Here is a 19969-nt window from a genome sequence, read left to right as displayed (position 1 = left end):
CAAATTTGAAAGCAAAACCACAGAAAGGATGTGTAAACAGTTTATTTTCACGGCCAATGGCTTTGAAACAACCACTAGCTCAGTCTGATGGTCCAGAAGGCTGTTTATTTTCCTGTTTTCTGGAAAAGAACTGGTAGCAGGTGGAATAGAAAATCCAGTCCAGGAAGGATTTCGGGAGGAACCCCACTTCTATACCTTTCTCTAGCTCGAGTCGCTTCAGACCTATATATAGTCACCTCCTCAATTCTAGAAGGTTTTAATATTGGAGATCTCATAACAATCCAGTAGTTAGTTACTACGGCAGTTAATAATTTTATTGTCAAATGTAGGATTTTAATCCTTGTTTGGAAAAGAAAAAGTGCAGCTCACTGCCTGAGTTCATTTAACATCACACGTAGGAATGCTACATTTTCTAAGATTTGACATTTTCAGTGATGGAACTACTGAAAACAGGATGCTATAAATAGAATGATGTTATTTGTTTCCAAAGACTCTCGATATACTAGAACGAAGAGGAAATAGTAATGAAAGCAACATATTTCATGGCAAACTTTGAGGGTAAGGTTAGGACTGTAATCTGCGAGTTATCTCGGGATAAACACTGCAGCCACAAGCGCCCCCGGTTTCTTGGGGAAACGGGAAATGGCTTAACATCCAGAAAGTCTCCAACAAACCCCTGAGGAGCTGGTCACCCTAGTTAAATCTCTCTAATGGCTCTTCAAAGCCCTTTTGTTCTCTTATCTTTGGCAGAGAAGCTTAGCAGTGGAGTCGAAGTCCTCCTTTTCATAAGATCCATTTACCATGCTCAGTGTCACAAAACTCTGTGAAGGGACTAAAGAGGTCATTTGGTCCAGTACCTCTGACTTCACATAGATGAAATAAAGATTTGCTTTGAAAAAGACCTCTCTTAGGAAGCCTTTAGTCAACTGCGCAAAATTGGATCGGCTGCCTTTCTTTTGCACCCAAGGGCAAGTGCCTACCTTTGTCCTGGCATTTATATCACAACCATAATATCTGCTTCCTCATTTGATTCTTCATCCAAACTTTAAATTCTTTGAAGTCAGAAGTTCCAGACTCTTCTTCCTATCCATGTTGCATTCCTGGCACATCGTGACTCTCAATAAATGTGCTCGTCCTGTAAAAACAGAAACCACAGGGATGCCATTCCTGTAGGTGTACTAGGCCCACACTGCGGGCCAGAGTACCCAGACCCCGCACACTTCTCAAAGGACAGAGAAGAGGATCCTCTGCTGATCCTCCTTGTGTGAGTTTTCGCATGTGAGACATACCTGTTTTTTAATCTATGCTCTGTGCCGCAGTGGAATTCATTAGACCTACAAAGCAGTACAAATGGTGAACCAATGGGACTCACCTTTATACAGTCACACATTTTATATTTCTAATGTTTCAAGTTCTTACTGATAAGTACTTTTGAAAGCCAGCTTGGCTTTTTATGAGATGCTTAATACATCCTTTCTGGTTGGTATAGCGTGTAGAACCCTAAAATACGTAGGAGACCAGGAATCATGGTAATTAATCACAGGGCTCCAGATTAGACAGGTCCAGGCTGGAGTTCTTGCTCCAACACTTTCTAGTCATGTGAATCTCTCTGAACCAATCACCTCATCTGTGAAATGAGTGCTCACTTTACAGGCTGTGTGAAAATTAGATAAGCGAGGCCATCCTAATTAACACAGTACCTGGCATGGGTGAACCCTCATTAATATAGGCACTATAGCAACATTAGTACATCTGGTCACTCTCTATCTTAATGCTACACTCTTTGGATGTTTGCCCCTCGAGGACACCAACCCAGGAGGTTGCCTTTCAAAATTCTGCCTGTTTACTATTGATGATTATGCTAGTTCTTGGCTGTAGTGTTATCTTTTTTTCCTTCAATCATAGAGCAGATGCATCCAAAATGACTTCTCAATTTCTTTTTTATTTTTAATTTAAAAATGTATTTTTTATTTTTTACTAAAGCTTAGTTGACATTCCACATTATATGAGTTTCAGGTATACAACATAGTTATTCAACATTACTTTTGTTGTTCAAAAAACATTTTATTTTAATTCGAACATGTGTATTTTAAATCATGTGCGTTTACAAAACTAGTTTTGTTCTTTTTAAATTTTCTATTAAAGTATAGTTGGCATGCAATATTATATCAGTTTTAGGAGTACAACATAGTGAGTTGACATTTATATTCTTACAATGTGATCACCGTGGTAAGTCTTATAACCATCTGTCAGCATACAAAACTATTACAATATTGCCTACATACACTGTGCTGTATATTACATCCTCATGACTTATTTATTTTATAACTGTAAGTTTGTATTTCTTATTCTCCTTCGCCTTTTTTATCCATTCCACACACACCCCCACCCTCCTGGCATCCATTAGTTTGTTCTCTGTATCTTTGAATCCAAGAAAGATGAATACTATGTGATTTCACTTACGCATGAAATCTAAAAAAAAAAAAAAGAACAAAACATAAGCAGACTCAGACACAGAGAATTCACTGATGGTTATTTAACATTTATATTTCTTACAGAGTGATCACTGTGATAAATCTAGTAACCATCTGTCACTGTACAAATTTATCACAATATTATTGACTATATTCCCTATGCTGTACATTATATCCTTGTGACTTAAATTTATTTTATAACTGAAAGTTTGTACTTATTTCCCTTCACCTTTTTCATCCATCCCCCACTTCCTGTCTCCTCTTGCAACCATCAGTTTGTTCTCTATATCTGAATCTGTTTCTGTTTACTTTTGTTTGTTTGTTTTGTTTTTTAGATTTCACATATAAGTAAAATTATATGGTATTTGTCCTTCTCTGTCTGACTTATTTCACTTAGCATAATACCTTCTAGGTCCATCCATGTTGTTGCAAATGACAAGACTTTAGTTTTTAATGGCTGAGTAATATTCCATTGTCTATATATACCACATCTTCTTTATCCATTTACCTGTCAGTGGACACTTAGATTGCTTCCATATCTTGGCTATTGTGAATAATGCTGCAGTGAACATAGGGTACACATCTTTCCAAACTATTATTTTCGCTTTCTTTGGATAAATACCCAGAAGTGGAATTTCTAGGTCATATGGTAGTTCTGTTTTTAATTTTTTGAGGAAACTCCCATCTGGACTCCTCCCTTTTACTTCTTTAATGTTATCTTATACTTTGCTTCATAATCTATTCTTTTTTTTTTTAAGTAATAGTCCTTCTTTTTAAGTATAGTTTGCATTTTGTTGTTTCTCTGATAAACATTCCAAACACTTCATTTCTTAACATTTCTCTTGTCTCAGTTTGTTTGCTTCCTGAGAAAAGAGGCTGAATTTTACCCAGCTCTATGCCAATGAATGCAACAAATTAAAATGTTTTATCGGTATCATCCTGTTTAAAATTTTTATTCCTTTTTTAATTGTAAATAAAAAGTGTATTAGATACAAGAGATAAGAAATGCTGGTAAAGATGTAGAGAAAAGAGAACTTTGTGTACTGTTAATGGAATGTCACTTGGTACAATGGAAAACAGTATGGAGCGTCATCAAAAAATTAAAATAGAACTACCGTAAGATTCAGCAGATCCAATTCTGGGCATCTATCCAAAGGACATGAAAACAGGATCTTGAAGAAGTGTGTCTGCACCCTCATGTTCATAGCAGCATTATCTACAATAGCCAAGATATAGAAACAATGCAAGTGTCCATCAACAGATAAATGGATAAAAAAGATGCGATTATATAATCACACTGGAAACTTGAAATCTCTTCTATAAGTTTAAGAATTTTCCATGTTTATTGAACATTTATATTTCTTCTGTGAATTTTATAACCGCTTTTCTGTTGGATTTTAATCTTTTCCTCATCAGTTTATAGAAGTTCATTGTATGTCATGATCCCTCCATTCAGCCAATATTTTGTATCTACTATATTCAGGACACTTCTGTGGTCTAGGAAAAGGAGTGAACAAAATCCTTGCCTTCACGAATTTACGTCCTAGTGGAGAGAAATAGACTAAAATTGAAAAAACAAGAGCAAAAAGAATATGTCATAGTATGACACAGATAATAAAGCAGGAAAAAGGAGAGTCCAGATGGGAGGGGGGTTGCCTCTTGGATCAGAGAACTCCTAACAGCAGGTTGAGCACAGACTTTCGGAAGGAGCCAAGGGAATATCTGAAGGAAGAATATCCCCAGGGGAGGGATCAGCAAGGGTGGGAGGGCCATGAGATGGCAGCAGGCTTGGCGTATTCATGGAACAGCAAGGAGGCCAGCATGGCTGGTGTCGAGTGGATGAGAACAGGGGACATGGGGCAGGTGATGAAGGTAGGAAGAAGCTGCCTGCCAGATTAGTTTGGACCTCCTCAGTCATAACGACACTGGCTTACTCAGAAAAATGGCGAGCCAGTGAAGGTTTCTGTCAAGAGTGACATGATTTAATTTATAAAGATCTCTTTACTGCTAGATAGCAAATATACCAGATATACTGTTACCTATCACATTTATATTTGTTGCAAATATATTCCCCAGTCTAATGTTTGTCTTTGAATTTATGGTTTCTGCTGAGTGTTAAAAATAAAAATGTTATATAGGTAAATATTTTTCTTATTTCTTTTTGTCTTGCTTTGAAAAGATGCTCCAGAACAAAGTTGTTGAAAATTCTGAATTTTCTTTAATATTTTTGGATATCTTTTCCATCATTTAAGTTACAGATATGTGTTAGAGATTCAGAATCTAATATGACACAAAATATTGTCCCTTTTCTCTACATCAGATGGTTTGGTGTCATACTTAAGTACATGTTTAACTCTTCTATTTGTTTGTTTAATTGTTTGGACATTCTAGAATGCAAAACTATTTTATTTTTCAGGAAAAGAAGATAGAAAGTAATAAATCTCTGAATCAACACTATTTTCTCTGCTTCTCACACACATTAAAGGACCAGGGTTAATTACAATGAAATCTTGCAAATAAGAATAATGATTTCTTCTCATTTCAGGACTGTGCATGAACATATAAGACTAAATATATCAAAAGTCATGTTTTTAAAGAGATTTATTTGTCTAAAAGTACTGTAATAAGTGATTTAACAGTAACACTAATATTTGGAGAAACAGGAAGGAAAAACTTGTTTATCACATGAATAACAATAGTAAAACATTTCTTAACATTGGATTCCGTAGTTATTTACTCTTTCAATTATGTATATAAGTTTGACTTTGTGTTGACAGTATTAAAATTAATGCTTCAATATAAATCTGGAATTTTTATATAAATAAATACTGAATATATAGAGCTACAGTCATAGCAAATATGATTATAGGATTTATTATTCTGATTTATTTATTCAAATTATGTATGGATACCAGAAAATTAGACAACTCCTATTATTTTGCATTTCACTGACTTATTTCCTTACCTTTAACATACATCGAACTATGCCAAAACTTTGGCTGTACGACTTACTAAATTTCAGTCTGACCGAAATCTTCTATGTTCATGTAGACAGAGTCGAAATCACAGTAGAAAGAGCACCAAGTGTAACTATGGTCAATGTCCTTTCTAATAGAGGGGAACAATGGCCTAGATAATAAAATAAAGCATGTCATGCCCTGCTTTCTCGATTGTCTCGGGTTGAATGGAGGTGACAGCTGTCAGAGTGAAATAGGTGAGTGGGTAGGAATAGTGCCAGTCCCGCGGACCCCGCCCTGTGCTGAGTATCCTCCTCCTGAATAGCTAGCTCCTGGACACATCTAGTTTAAATTTTTACACCATTGCTCTTTTCTGTTTCATTTTCTTTACAACTCCATTTTCCTCTCACCCGGCATAGAAGAGAGCTGTCTGTCCCCGGCCCCTCCCAATAACTTGGAATTGCCTGCTTTACGGGGCATCCGAACTGCAGCACGGCCCGAGGATGCCTTGTTAAGAAATCGGCAGGGTGAACCGTGGCCTCTGCAACCATAAATAGTGTGAATAAAAAATTACGGAAAAAGGGGATCACATTTCTTTTCAGTCACAGCTTATGGGGCAAACTATGAAAGACACTTACCACCAGAAGCTTTATAAACGCCCACGGGCATGGTCCTGTCTTCTTATGGAGCTGCGATCCGCCCTTGAACCGACTGCCTGCTGGAGCTCCCTCTCTACATTTCAGCCCTGAGGCCACCCCGACTCTGCCTCTTTTCCCCTTGTCGTGGCTTCATAGCTGCAGGACCCAGTCTGCTTTTCTCTAACTTCGTAATGGACACCAGGCAATGCTAACACACACACACACACACACACACGCACGCACAACAGGCTGTGCAAAGGCCTAGTCTCTGCAGCTTTCTTCCTTTCTGCCGCCCCAAAGTCAAGCACACAGGCCTTTTCTGTTTTCAGACTTGTGTTCTAATCACTCTAGAAGAACAATCATTGGGAAATCAGTAACGATACGGAATCTTACAGAATGTTAGCCTTCTTGGTCCGCAGGCAGTTGATCTTCTATTCTATGACAAAAGCTAAGAGGCCGGGTCAACCACATCCCTCTGCTCTTAACGTTCCAGCTCCATGTGATCTCAGGTAAAAGCTTTTTCTTCCAAGAGCTTCTTCCAAGATCTTCCCTTATTTTCTGTAGGCGAAAATAAACGGTCCCTGCCCCACACAGAAGACGCTGTTTTGATTTCTCCTCATATTCTCCCTGGGCTCTAACTGGGCAAGGAGGAAAAGCCACCCCCAGATTAAATCTTAGAGCAACTAAATTTAAAAAAATGTTCTTTGATATATATCTCTTTGACACATCTAGATAGTTGCATATTTTGGAGAAATGACAGAAATAAACTTGGCAAATGCAGGAGCGACCTGGCAGTATATAAAATCCTCAGTATATTGTATTCTTTGTTCATGAGGTATAAAGGAGGGCCACACGGAAACTCAGGGTGCTCAGCAGGGCCTGAGGCAGTTAGGCTAGGGGACTCCTGCTGGCAGGAGCTTCAGGCCGTCTGGCACAGCTGCAGTCACAGGGGGAGGGCAACTTGCCTCTAGGATCATCCTCCTAAATGAAGCCCTCCTCCAGCCAAGGAAGGAGCCATCTCTGGGATTGGTTAGGTGTCACAGGGTTGACATGCAGAGGGAGTGGTTTGGTCATATCAGGAGGGGCTGGTTTGGAATAGGGGCTCCCCATACCACCACCTGTCTGCTCATATCAAGCATGCATTCCCCTCACCACTTCTGAAGACAGTCTTTAAAGGGGCCTGGGAATCTGGAGGGAATATTGTCTGTCATTTCCTTGCCAATTTTTCCTGTCTCAACCCTTATTTTAAAGGGGATATGAGAATCTTATTTTTAAAGTTTCATAGATCATTCAATAATAAAAGTAAATAATAATATCTAACATTTATTGGGCATTTGCTATGGGCTAGATATTGTTCTAAGTGTCTTAAAAATATTATCAATCTCACATCATTCTCCAAAATAAGATGGTTGCTGTGATGATTCTGTTTATAAAAAAAAAAAAAAAAATGAGCTGTTTTGTTCAAACTGCAGAATTTCCCTTTCCTTCCAATCACCTCCAGTTCCTTCATTCAGATATCAAACATATATTAAGTATCTATAGGGTATGAGGCCAAGTTCTAAGCAATAGAACAAAAGACTGTCTCTACCCCCAAGTAGCTTACAGCCTATGGGGATTTATAATAAGAACACATTTTAAAATTTTGAATTCAATGAGAGATGAAAGTGTACAGAGGGTGCTACGTTAGAAAATAGGAAGCTCACCCAACCAGGATGAAGGCGGGACCTAGTTTTGGAGGGGGACAGTGAGTAAGGGAGGATTTCCCAGGGAAGGTGATGAAGGTTGAGCTGAATCTTACACGACAAAATGCCAGGCACCAGGGGTGTGGGCCATGTGACAAACAACAACCTGGGGAGGGGAGCTGGGGACATATCATGCTAATAAACAGAGATTTTATCTTAAAATAAAAGGGAAGCCACAAAATTATTTTTATCATAAAATATTCACAATGTAAAATATACCATATTAATCATTTTTTTGGTTCAGTGGCACAGTTCAGTTCAGTGGTGTTAAGTATACATTCATATTGTCACACAATCATTACCATCATGAATGCCCCAAACATTTTTCATCTTCCAAAACTATAACTCATTAAACAATAGCTCCCCATTCCCCGTCCTTCTCCCAGACCCTGGTGACCCCCATTTTAGTTTCTGTTTCTGTGAGTTTGACTACTGGAGGTAACTCATATAAGGGGAATCATACGATATTTGTCCTTTTGTGACTGGCTTATTTCAGTTAGCATACTGCCTTCACAGTTTCCTGTATGCTATAGCATAGGCCAGAATTTCTTTCTTTTTCAGAGTTGAATAATATTCCATTGTACACATTTACCACATTTTGTTTATCCATTCATCCTTCGAAGGGCAGTTGGATTGTTTCCACCATTTGGCTATTATGAATTAACGCTGCTGTAAATATGGGTGTACAAATATCTGTTTGAGTCCTCCCTTTCAACTCTTTGGGGTATATACCCAAAAGAGAAATTGTTGGATCAAATTGGCAACCGTATATTTATTTTTCTGAGGAACCATCATACTGTTTCGCAGGGGCTGAGGCATTTTACATTCCCACCAGGAATGCACAAGGTTTTCCAATTTCTCCACATCCTCACCAATACTTGAAATTTTTTGTTTTGTTTGTTTGTTTGCTTGTTTGTTGTTGTTAGCAGCCATCGTAATGGGCATAGAGTGGTTTCTTATTATGGTTTTGATTTGCATTTTTCTAAGTAATTGTAGTGGTGAGCATCTTTTCCTATTCTTATTGGCCATCTGTACATTTTCTTTGGACAAAATTCTATTCTAGTCCTTTGACCATTCAAAATGATTTTAAGTAAGGGGTGATATGATCGGATTTGTGTTTCAGAAAGAGGCCTTTGTTGTAAAAAGAACTGTGTCTCAGAGGGCAAGAGGCCGGAGGCTGCCCAGGAACGCCATGGTGAGGCTAGAAGCTCATTGGTGTTCAGGGAGGCCATGAGAGGATGGACCTGGAGTGTGTCACAGGGGTAAGATTGACAAGCCTTAACAATGTGGTGAGTGGGGGAGAGGGAGAGTCAAGGCTCTGTCTTACCAGAGCTGGGCACGGGGCAGCAGGCCCGGGAATTCTCTCTGCCCAACTCCGTTGGCACCTAGTCAGCCCCTCAAGTCTTCCCTTTTCCATCTCTGAATTCTTTAAGGTTTTCCTCTCTTTTCTTTCTAACAGATTCCCTTTTCCCATTTTCCCTCCCTCTTTCTCTTTATCGGTCATGAATCCATGTCCTTATCCGCCCGCAGCTCTAGTTCTTCTATGCACATCTATCCATCCTAATCGTCACCCCATTTCCCTTCCGATCTATTATGGCCCCGTCTCGAGCTGTTCAGAGGAAATCAGACTGTGAGGTACTTCTGAATGGAGAAGTGGAGGAAGCAGAATAAAACCAAAACGAAGGCTACAACAGGAGAAAACAAGTAAATGAGCCTCTTTCTTTTGACTTCAAAAATCCCAAATCCCTCTCCTTTAATGACTCAATAACATATCTTACGCTGTGTTGTAATTGTTGACTTAATTATCTATTTTGTGGTCAGGAAATTTAAGCTGAAGTATATATATGTTATTATTTTAATAAATGACAGAGAATATCAAATTTAATCTATGTCAATCAGGGCCAAAATATATGCTGAAACCATGACGAAGAAAAAATTTTGTTTTTCTTCTTAACACACACTTTTTTATTTTCCAAAAAAGAACTACTAGCTGATATTATAATAAATATAACCAATATATCAAAGACAAGAAATAAATGGTGAGGAAAATATAATGAGGAGTGCTCAGGTTTTATAGTTATTAACACTAAGGAACAGTGTAATAATCTCATTAATGTATCTAAATTTGGGGAAGTAATAAAAGTGAAATGTTTTATTAGAAAATTATACATTACATGCTGTATGGTTTATCACCATGAAATTAGCCAGTCTGTCAGCAACTAGGATTTCATCATCAGAAGAAAGATGGAGCTGAGACATTTTGGCTTTTTGTGAAAATTTTAAGTGGGCAAACTTATTCTTTTGCTTCTGGGGCTTCTTCTCCTTTTTCTCCACTTAGATTAAAATTTCTTTATTATGCAGCAATAAAATCTACTGCCAAGTGTACTCACTCGATCAAGAAAAGCAGGTTTTCAAAGTAGAGATTTTGTATTCTTGAATTTAGAAGTAGTTTTCCTCTCTCATCTCTGAGAAATGATCTAACTTCAAAATATGAGGAAACAACCTTTTGAGTAAGAACTGACAAGGTGTTATACTGTGATTCTGGAAAAAAATCAACACTACTCTCAGAAAACAGAATGTGTTTTTTCTAGTAAATAAAGTTGCAGGCAGGTAGATGACAGTTTATGGGAAGAAAGAGTTGTTTCCAACCCTCCAGCAGGATTTTACACTAAATAAATAAAAACACATCTGTGAGATACAATACCACGTAATGAACAGTACACGAGTTTTTTTGTGTGAAGTTAAATCAATGATAAAAGGCAATCTGAAGTTCTATGTTTAAACTTTCAGTGCCAAACTCACTGCTTGACTTACAGTTTTACCAAAATAGTCGTTTTGGGTTTCTGATTGTCAGAAGCCAATTCAGTTGCTTCTTTCAGGAAAGTAAAAATCTATTTCATGGTTAGTTTGGAATTAGGGAAGTTGACGGTCCCAGGACTCTATTTGTTATGCACCAGTGAGTAAATACTAAAATAGCTAACAATGCAGCACTACTTGTTACAATTCCTGATTTTGAAAAAGCTTAAAATCGATAAGAAAAAAAAAGAACAAAAATACCAATAAAAAATGGAAAGGGGACATTAATAGCAATTCACGAAAGAAATGTAGATGATTAATAGTATATGAAAAAATATTCTACCTCTCAATAGTAAATTAAAAAAATATTCTAATATAACAATATAAAAGCATTTTCGCCTATAAAATTAATAAACATGGTAAGAAATGATGATGCTTGAGTTTGGTAAGTTTCTTGAAAATATATTTGAAAATCAATTTGATATATATACACCAAGAATCCTTAAAAATGTATCCACTTTAGTCTCTTATGCTCTTGTTAGGAAATCAACCTAAAGAAATAAAAAAAATTGGACAAAAATTTATTTACCAAAACCATAAACAACCAGGTCTTAAAAAAAATGGAAATAGCCTCAATGTCCAAAAATAATGGAAAAGTTCATTATAGTTTACATATACTATGAAATATTATTCCACTATTAAAAATTGTGTTAATGAAATGGAGAAATGCTCATGAACAACGTTTGATGAAAACAAGGATATAAAATTATTACTATAATCTAATTTTAATTTTGTAAAATGTAGACATATATGTATGTAAAATCCATATATGTAAAAATAATCCTGAATCGATAAAAAATAAAATTCTTATGTCTATACAGGGATAAGAACAAAATGGAAAAATACATCAAATTATAACCAGAGTAACATTTATACAGAGACAAAAAATAGGAAATAAATACATCAAACTTGAATCAAAAGTGATCGTAATTATTTTTGTACCTTTCTATATTTTCCAGCTTTTCTGTATTGACCATTATACCTATTTGGATTCAGCTCAACCCAACTAACTTTAGAAACAAAGGAGATGTATTGGCTCTCCTAATGCAACGATTCTGAGACAGGCATTGCCTGAGCCCTGAAGGATGATGAAACACCAAGGCTCAAAGGAGTTTACTGGGATTCTATTTCTCTTCTGCTAAATTATTCTCCTGTGTTGATTTCTCAGAAGGGCTCTCCTTTAATGGTGGCAATTCTAGGGGCTAAATATTTTTAGATTCAAGTCCATGTGCACAGCAAAATTCCTAAGATGCATTCTGACTGGTCTGCCTTGAGTCGTGTGCTCAAAATGAACCAATTACATACATGTCAGGAGAATGTGAAGCTCTGATTGGCTCAGGTATTGTGCTCTGTTCTGGGATCTCCTGGAGCCCCACAGAGACCAAGTGAAATGAAAATTAGGAAGAGACAGATTCTTAAATAAAAATCCAAGGTGCTGTCACCAAGAGGGATGTAAATAAATGTTGATTACAAACATGTATTCCTTTTATAAGGAGGAAAATGTTAACTTCAATCATTTTCTTTCATACCCATTGCTACTCCCCTTTCCCATCAACTCTGAATCCATTCTCTTCTCACCGGTGACATTTGTTAATCTATTGATATCTTCACCGGGGTAGAACTGTTTGGTTTGCCAGTGGTAAATGTATTGCTTGTAAGCTTTATAATTGCAAGTGATATTTCTCATGAATAATTAGAAAGGACAAGGTAAAAATCATGTTTCCTATTAGAATTCAAAGTAAAATTTTTAACAAATGAATTAAAAACTGGTATTGTGAATACCTCACTCTATGCCTTTTTCTCCAACTGTCAGGTCAGGCCACTTATATAAAATGATTCTATTATGTTGCATTGTTGTTTTGAAATATCATGAGAGAGACAGGGAGTAGTAATTAGAGAAGAATGACACCAGAGTAGTAATTCCATTGCCAAATACAACTCTGTCTTATTTTGCTAATGTCGGTAATTAACATTTGTCAATTTGGTAAAATAACTGTAACTAGGTTGAATTTTGGAAATTATTTCAGATATATTTTTCTAACTTATTCATTGTCTATTCATTTTTCAGTAGCAATAATTTTTGAAATGAAATGCACACTTTTAAGCTTTTTTTACTTACCTAAGTGAGTGATTCTGGTGAGCACAGTTTTACTCCGCCTCATGAAAATAATTTCTTTTTGAAAATCCAATTGTTAAGTGAATTCTCATAAGTAAAAAATATAATTACCATTAACTTCTATGAATACCGATTTACACTAAGATAACACCAAAGCCCATTAAAATCAGCTTAATTACTTCAGCAGTCACATTAAACAAACTAACAAGGCCTATTTGCTTTATTAATTATATCAAATTATGTCTGTTAACCTATTCTCATTAAGTTCTTGCAGAGCTATTATGTAATATATACTTAAGATGATTATTATAAATAAAACATATGAGGTAATCAGTGTTTATATAGTTTAGTCTTTATTGCAAAAGTAAAACCAATAATGACCAAAAAATTCACTGAAAACGAAGGCAAATTATTTCACACTCACCAAATAACTTGACATCCTTAAGTCATGAGGTTTCCATTGCTGTATTCCACAACACACTAGGCCTCCGAAAGAAGTTAATGCATCATCATCCATCCAATGACTGTGAAATGGCTACATGATGCTTCTGGTCTGGCAAGTTTCAGTTGCCCATGTGATATCTTTGTAAATGCAAAAAATAAAAAATAAAAAATACCCTGTAAGCTAAAGCTGGGGTGCGTAATGAAACAAAAAAATTCAAGTCATACTCCACACCATGTCACATACTCAATTCCTCAGTGCAACTGACGATCTGAGTTTTAGATCGCTTACGGGATAATCACACTGAGCAAAGAGTATTATCAATGTCGTTTGAAATAGTGTTTTTTTTAATGTTTCCTTCACCTGAACTAGTTGAAGATATCTGTTTTCCATTACTCGACAAAATACCTCAATTTCCCACCCCACTGCTTAATCAGTGAAAATACATTAACAACACATCACCACAATCATTACCCTGTCTGGAAGATATGCCCAACTTGAATGTCTGCAAAGGTGGCTGTTTAGCAGCTGCGCTACACATTGCCACCTGGGGCTCCCACTGTCATTATAAAGACAACCTTGCTCTGGGGACCTTTTACTTCATCTGTACCTTCTAGTTCTTTCCCTCACTACTGCAAATTAGTTGTCAGTTCTTTATCCAGCTTAATTTCTAAAGATACTATCCTAAGAAAACACAACCCAAGGACAAAAACGAATTCTACATCTGCAGTCTGACCAGCAGCACTTGAATTTTTTCTCCCTTATAAAAGAAGCATGCGAACAGGAAATGAGCTCTAGCTTTGTCTTGAGAGAAGTTCAATAAAGAGCTGAAAATGAAGTACTCTTCAGATTTTAAAGGTAATGAAGAAATGGGAGGCAAAGTATCCATCAACACTATAGAAGCAGCTTCGGCCATACTGATAGCATGTCAAAGAAATGGACCATAGTATCATCAAGTGTTTTATGTTTTGTACGGCCCATGTACAGTGCATCAACAGGCTTTTCTAAAAGTGTGTAGACGAAATACTTTGAGCTGAGATCTGTAGTCTAAGCCTTCTAAAGATGATATCCACAGGTTGTCATGGTAACTCACAGGGTGCCCTCTTTAAAAACATTAAATCCTAAGGAAAAATATACTCAGAAATTTCAGCCTTAAAAGCTATTCCCATTGACAAATTGCTCATTAGCTTCATATATCTGATCTTTAAAGCTTTGCTTTGAATTTTATTTTCATTCCGTTGTTCAATGAATGCAGAAGTCTGAAACAGGTGGAAAAAAGGTTTATCTTTTATTATAGATTTCCCATGATAAGTTCTATATTAGTTTTTAACTAAATAAGCACTACTCCCACCACCTCACGTTTTTTTCCTTTCAATTGACTTTTTTATCTGAACTTTCCCCTTTTATCAACATACACAATTTTTGTTCTTTGTTTTGTTTTTAATATTGGCCTGTAGCCAATATTAAAGTGAAGGGCTTCTTCCTTGTTTGGGAACCACAAGGTTTAGATATAGATTCATTCGTCCATACTTTTCCTCCTCTTCTATAAAACCATTCTCGTGTCTTTGTCATGTACAATTTAGCAAAGTTGACCTTATTTATCTTCACATTAGCATCTGCTAACCCTCCAGTTGGATTACAAACTATTAGAAGGCAGAGAGTGTACCTTATAACTCTAGAGTTAGAAGCACTATACACAGGGGCACAGTAAATATTTTATGATAGAAACAAACTTTAAAGATAATGGCACTAGAAGGGCCTTGGAGATCATCAAATCTGCCCCTCATTTTAGTGAATTAGGAAAGTGAAACAAGGTGAGATGCCTTAGCCCGGTGACATGTCTAGTTAAAAATATGATTTCAATCCCCATTCTGCCAGTAACTGTCAAGGAAGAAAAACTGATATTCTTTATTCACTGATCAAAGTAGCCAACAGCTATTCTTGGTTTACATACTTCATTAAGCTATTGCTTTGAGGTTCCAATTCAATAATACTTTGTACCAGAGGGAATGTGTTAAGCATTGTTCAAATATGAGACATTACTAAGAGAAGAGGTACAAGTAAAGCCTGTGAGGAAAGATGCATGGGAAGTTTTTTTCATAAAGAAAAAAATATATTGATAATACTTTTCTTAATTCTCAGGCAACATCATATCAGAAAAGTGACTGCATATGGAAGATTATTATTACAGAAAATTCTAATCCATAGGTTCAAGGCCATCAGCAGTTAAAACGAAAATAACCAGCATAAGGCAATGGGCTAATCCAAAATCCAGTATAGACACACAGAGAATTATAGCGCAGATTCTCCTTCTTCTCTGAATTTATCTGTACTTAGGCTAGTGCTGGGCAGACTCCCATGTGTGTATGTGCCAGGAAGATCTTCGTGTCCCTAGTTCATTTGCATCTGTATTAGAACTAAGGGAAGGAAATGATTAAAGGAAAGGCAACACAGGTAATTAGGGAAAAACTCAATAAAAAATGTGTAGAGACTACAATGATTTATATGTGTGATCTAAATTCCTAATACACTGATTAAAAAGAAAGCTGACTAATAACAACTTGCAGGTATACGAGGCTCTTAGAGTTTACAAAGTTTACCTTTCTCGGAGAATATCTGTCACAAGTCTCAGAAGTTTTAGAAGACAGGTATTCTCATTTCTATTTATTGATGAGGTTTAGAGGGGTTAAGTGATTTATACAGAGTTACACATTAGGGAGTGCCGACACCAAATCCAGAGCCTAAATATTTCAGAGAAAGACTTTTTTCTCTTTCCATTACTTTTGTAGGTCCCCTTCAAGACTCTGTCACCACTTGAAGACTGCTTCATGAGAAAAGGAAATAAAACAGCTGTTTTATAATTAGTCAATAGGTATCAGAAGCTGTTTCTTGGATTTAAAGATTGAATCAATGGAACACTAGCCTATGCATCTTCTGTTACAAAAGAGCATACCCTGGTTAGTTAGAGCTTCTGCGAAGAAGACTAGATTACAGGAGAAACAACTGACGCCATTGTGAAAGCCATCCACACCAAACCGTTACAGGAACTACCGTAATATTAATTTTACAAAAGCAGTGATAGCAGTGATCAATGATGATAAATCATCAGTTAGGAACCACAATTACCTTTGCAAAGCAAATTGCCAGTTATTAAGAGTTATTAAGGAATAATGGTTCAATAATTGTACCTGTGCTAATAATCAATCATGGAAGTTTAGGAAAACAATTAATAGGTGATGTTTTAGATAATGCCTGAAAATGTGACTTACGAAATGAAATCTTGAAACTGAAATCTGACTAGCAAAGAATGGATGACAAATAGTGAGACCATCTTGTACAAGACTCAGGGGACTCCCAAAGGTCAATTATATCCCAGTACTGGCCGAGCATTGGTTAATTGAATCAAGCAAAATTGAACAGAATCTGACACTGATGGAAATCGATTGGTAAAATTATCATCTATAATATGACATACAGGTTAAATAGAAAGAGCTAAAAAAAAAAGTTTCTTGGAGTTCATAAAAGAGACATCAAAATGATCTAGGGCTTGGAGATCTCACAATCAAAATTTCATTGAGGATCTCCCCAGAGACCTGTGTCAGAACTGGCTCCTTTGGAACAATCACGTAACCTGGACTTCCTGTGCAAGAGGAGGCACATCTGTGTACATGTAGGTTTATATGCATGTGAGACTGTGAATAAAAGTCTGAGATGAATGAATCTCCTTCAAATAAAAATTTGGGCTTTCCTAGGTGCATCTTTCTCCTCTTCCATAAAATTTTACAGTCTTCGAGAATAATGACTTTTTGTTTTACATTGTCTCCTCAATTCTGGCAATTTCAAATTGAATGACAATGGCGAGCAATCAGAGTGTATGTTAACAATAAATAAAGTCCTGATTTTTATTTGTTGAACACATATTGTGTTTCAGCATTGTGCTTACCCTAAAGGGGTTTAGAACTTATCGCCCCAAATATGCCGCTTTGGCATGTGGATTATTTTTGAGCTGAAGGCAGCAAAGACCCATCATCCACCACTCAGAAAAATCTCTTTACCTCCTCTTTAACTGCCTAAAGAAAGTATAAATTTCCCCGATTTATGGGAGATACATATATTTGTAAAGGAAATTTATATTAGAAAGCATACCTGTGCCAGCAAGCAAGCAACTATCAGAGATAATTTTTTTCCACTTGATTTATCTGCATAACAAGGCAACCCTTGTTTACCATTCATTTTCTCCTCTCCCCTTCCCTCAACCTGCCTCCTTTTCCCTCTTAGAAGCCCCAAACCCCCATCTTTGTTCTTAACTCTGGATCGTATACAAGTCTCAGTTATCTGGCTGCTTTCAAGTCTCATATCTTTGTGAAACTTCCATGTGTACGTACATAATTAAGTTTGTGGTGTTTAACTCCTGTTTATTCTATCTTATGTCAATTTAATTCTTAGACTAGTCACAGAACCTAGAAGGGTAGACAGGGAAATTTTTCTTCCCCTACAGCCCATATCTCTTCCTTCATCCTCATAACAAAACTAACAGGTGGGTATGATCACTTCCACCTTATTAATGAGGAAATCCAGGCTTCATATAGTTAAATTAATTGTAGACTTGGGATTTTAGCCAGGTTTTGTCTGCCTACAAACTCTGTTTTAATCGTTATCACGTTCATCCTGTACTGTCTCCCAGTAGGAAGCCTGTACTGTCTCCCAGTAGGAAGCAGAGACAAATAATGATTTTCTTCCTGGGTCAAGAAGCGGAGAACGTCCAAGGGGCACATTGTTAACTCAGTGGGGAGAGAGGACTCCTCCTGTCTGTCATTTGGAAATGGCACACTGGCTTTGTCTCTGCCTCCAGCAGTAGATGTAGGTCTTTTAAAGGTCTCATTTACAAACAGTGAGGTATTTTAGGTAGTGGGCCAAAGGTTTAGGATTCCCTGGGGCTTTCCCACTAGGGTGTGGGTGTAACAGTGCAAATCTTCACTTCTTTAAAATGACTTTTTCTCTTCTATTTCTCCTTGATTCCAACTGGCCTTGGGGCTCCCTTGAGTCTTTTATTTCCTTATCCTTCTGCACACTACTGACCACTCCCGTAATCATTAAGCCCTTAGGCCGGCATCAAACAGTCTTAGGAACAAAGCCTCAGGTCTGTTGACCACAGAAACAGAGTTTGGGGTCAAACTAAAGATAACATCTTGCAGTTCCACACCCACGAAGGCAGAACAACTCTACCAGCAGCCCCTTGAAACCAGACAGAATGATGCATGACTGACATCAGGACCTGATAAAATGATCAACTACCTCCTACTCTAACCCCAACCAATCAGTAGAGTCCACAACTCCAACTCCCTTAGCTCCCATGACTAATGATTTTTTTTCCTATATAACCTATCCCCTAGAGGCCATAGGGGAGCCACGTCTTTGAGCGCTAGCTCACCTATGTCTCCAAGCTTGGCGCCATTTCCTTAAATAAACTTACTTCCTTTGCTGCATACTCCTGTCTGTGTCTCTTTTGGTTATTAACGTGTGCAGACAAAACGAACCTCCTGAGTTCAGTATCAGAGGTTGTGGGCTTAAAGTTTGAATCAGGAAAAGGAGTTTAATCAGGTCTAATCAGAGAATAGACACTCTTTATGTATCCATGCTCTCTCCTGGGCTGACTGTGAGATTTGCAGTATGAAGAATACCAGGTGTCTCTTCCTTTCACAGGTTGAGCGTTCTCTACTCATGTGAAGTGTGAGATGCTCCAAGAAGGCTTTGGCTTGTCCTTCTCATTCTATGTTCTCTTTCTGAAAATTTGACCCAAGATCTGACATTAGTTTTATATTAGATACAGACACATACACGCACGTGTGTGCACGTGCACACACACACACACACACACTAATAACTCTCTTGGCTACATCCCTCCTCAGAAGGTCAGATTCATATCACAAATTGCTTACTTCAAGTCTCCACATACATGCCTCAAAGGAATCTCAACCATATTACATCCAAAATCGATTTCATAATTTTCTCCATAAGACCTTCTCTTCCAGTGTTCCCTGTGTCGGTGAATGACACTGCTATTCTCCTACGCACAAACCAGACACCCAGAAGTGACCCTCGATGCCTCATTTTTCTCACTCCTACATCCAATCCATCACCAAAACCATCTCTCTATCTGCACCATAACCCTTCTGATCGAAGCTATTACCATCTCTCACCTGGACTCCCAACGTCTCACTGTTCAACCTACATCATTCTCAAAGCCAAATGAGGTTATGTGGTACTCCAGCTTAAAGTCCTTCCGTTGCTGACCATTGCTTTCTGCAAAATGCAAAACAGCTTAACAAGGCCTAGAAGGACCTGCCTGATCCACACCCTCTGCCACCTTCTTCTTTATCTGCCTCATGGTCCCCCCTACTCTCTCTGGTTGTGTCTTACTTCTCAAACATCTTTCATCTCAGGGATGTTGCACGTGTTATTTTTTCCACGTGGATGATCTCTCTCGTGTTTGCCTAGTCAACAGTTATCCTTCAGATCTCAATGACACTTTTCCTGGCTTCTCTAGCTAGACCAAACACCCTTAGTACAGGCTGTCTTAACACTGTGTAGCTATTCTTCAGTTGCATTAAATATTTATTTGTGTTCATTAGGTCAGTATCTCCCTCCCAAACTATGATAAGCTATGCAGTGGTAGAGTCTATGTCTTTTTGCTCACCACTGTATTCTCAATATCTGTTTAGTACCTGTTCCCAGAAAAGGCTT

Source organism: Pteropus alecto, unplaced genomic scaffold (genome assembly GCF_000325575.1).
Source record: "Pteropus alecto unplaced genomic scaffold, ASM32557v1 scaffold16, whole genome shotgun sequence".
Lineage (NCBI taxonomy): Eukaryota > Metazoa > Chordata > Mammalia > Chiroptera > Pteropodidae > Pteropus > Pteropus alecto.
Note: the sequence above shows the minus strand (reverse complement) of the source record.